The sequence below is a fragment of the Penaeus vannamei genome, chromosome 34, assembly GCF_042767895.1.
Source record: "Penaeus vannamei isolate JL-2024 chromosome 34, ASM4276789v1, whole genome shotgun sequence".
Classification (NCBI taxonomy): domain Eukaryota; kingdom Metazoa; phylum Arthropoda; class Malacostraca; order Decapoda; family Penaeidae; genus Penaeus; species Penaeus vannamei.
In genome coordinates this window covers 28,078,514-28,081,013 of record NC_091582.1, presented here as the reverse complement: position 1 = coordinate 28,081,013, position 2,500 = coordinate 28,078,514, and the positions used below count along the sequence as shown (strand labels likewise).

Genomic DNA, 2,500 nt, shown 5'->3' with positions numbered 1-2,500 from the left:
ATGATAATGACAACAATAATAATGATAATATTGATGATAGTAAAAATAATGAAAATAGCAATTATAGTAATGATAGCAATAATATAATAAGAAGAAAAACGACATCAGTAAGAACAACAATAACAACGAAATGATAATGATGATAATGATAGTAATAATAATAACAATGATAATGATAATGATAAAAATTATGATAATAGCAATGACAATAATCATAATGATTATAATGATGATGATGATGATAATGATGATAATAATAAAAATAAAGATAATCGTAATATTGATATCAATAACAATAACAATAAAAATTATGATAATCATAATAATGATAATAATGACGATAGTTATAATAATAATGCTGATAAAAAAACAATAACAATAACAACGGTAATAATAAAAGTAATAATTATAAGATCAATAGTGAAGATAATAACAATAACAATAATAAAAGAAGTAATCATAACAATAATAATGATAGCAGTAATGATACTAATTTTGATAATTGTTAACAATAAGCATCATTATCGGCATTATAACAATAGTATAGATAAAGAATATTGTAATAATATTAATAAAAATAGTAACAATAACAATAAAATAACAATAACAATGATAATAATAATGATAACAATAATGATAATAATAATAACAATGATAATGATAATAATGATAATAATAATGAGAAGAAGAAGAAGAACAACAACAACAACAATAAAGATAATGATAATGACAATGATGATGATGATAATGATAAAAGCAATAACAACAACTACAATTATCATAAAAGCGATGACGATAATAACAATAGTAATAATGATTATAATAATAACAATAGTAATAATGATTATAATAATAACAATAGTAATAATGATTATAATGATAATGATAATATTAATGAGAAGAACAATAATGAAAATAATAACAATAACACTTATAACAATGATAAAAATGTTAATAACAATAATGATAATAATGATAACAATGATAATAATTTTGATAACAATAATCATAACAATAATAAAAATGATAATAATGATAATCATACCAAAGGGTCGTCCATCTTTTTTCATCATTTTCACGAGCATACAAACCAAACGTTTTCTAAAAATTAATAAACATATTGACAATTTTAAAGCTGTATCGCCAGCACTCCTTTTGCATTCCACCCAGTCTTTTTTTTAACCCATGATAAAAGACAAAATAAACACAAATATTGGATTATTCCGTTTTATCCTAATTATTTACGTTAAAATTTAGGTGCAGGAAAGTGATAATTATAATAATGATATTAAACTGGTTAAAAAAAATGATGTACTTTTAATCACAGCCACTTATCACATTGGCTGGGTAGATTCACACCCTTATCTATGGCCTGTTATCACACTTTATCATAATATTCCCTGATAACACGGTGTAATCTTGTCACTCATGCAGTAAATAACATTACTTACAGGTCAAATTTCAAAGGTGAACGAACAGAGTGGAACATGTTTCGTGAATAATATTTATTTTGTGTTAATTTATTCTCTAAAGATATCAATTTAATTCAAGTTAGTTATACGAACTCAATAAACCACACACAAACAAAAAGACAGAACCAAAACTAGTGCATATAAACAACACACAACTGGAATAAAGTAATTGAAGAGTATACATATAGGAGATAATCAGTTTACATGAGTCCCCCCTCGTACGAAGATCTCTGACACTCGCCCGAAAGAAAACGAGAGGAAGGTGAGATTGTTCGGAGCTAATCTTATCAAAACAGAGTCAGTTTGGGCTGTCACTTCTAGACAGTCATCGACGGCTTTTATAGATTGCAAGAAGTCACAACTCGCTTGACACTTTTTGACAATTTATTCTTGACAGTTTCGGTCTGTAGTTGTATTACGTGCAGTGACATTAGTTCAAGTGAAAGTGTGAATACAAACTGCTTTTTATTTGTATATGTAACGTGTATTTTTTTGACAAGACACACAAACTTCGAGAAAAAAATCAAGGTAAGTGTGTTTTTTTCAGGACGGAGAGGGGGGGGGGGGGGATTTTAGTCTGGCAAAATTACGTCAATAAATAAGGCCAAATCTGAGCAAAGGATAGGCCTATGGGAATGGTGTCTTGTTTTCTAATTACTTCAGTGCATTGATGTTGTTTTCAGCGGTTATTATATCATTATCATTATCATCTTCATAATGATAATAGTAATTACTGTTGTTATTATTATCATTATTTTTTTATCATCATCATGATTATCATAATCCTTATTAATATTATCATCATCATTATTATTATCAATATTGTTAATATTGTTACTTTTATTATCATTATTATCATTATCATTATTGTTGTTATTGGTGGTGTTGGTGATGGGGATTTGTTGCTTATGTTGTTATAATGTTTATTTTCATTCTTATTATCATCATAACTATTATTATCATCATTTCTGTTATTGTTATTATTATCATTATTATTGTTATTATTATCATTATTATTGTTATTATTA

The 2,500-nt window shown here is 25.6% G+C and overlaps 1 protein-coding gene across 5 annotated transcripts in view; it reads left to right on the top strand.

The window, feature by feature from the left end:
* The first annotated feature begins 1,445 nt into the window (after nt 1–1,445).
* The window catches only part of LOC113826277 (frizzled-5), a 135,710-nt gene continuing 134,655 nt past the window's right edge, over nt 1,446–2,500 (top strand). For 2 of the 5 annotated variants that reach the window (XM_070113660.1, XM_070113659.1), the window contains exon 1: nt 1,798–2,000. The gene's annotated coding sequence lies outside the window, so the exon portion shown is untranslated. Of the gene's footprint in view, nt 2,005–2,500 lie in introns of all 5 variants that reach the window. The other 3 variants (XM_070113658.1, XM_070113661.1, XM_070113662.1) reach the window with 3 other exon arrangements.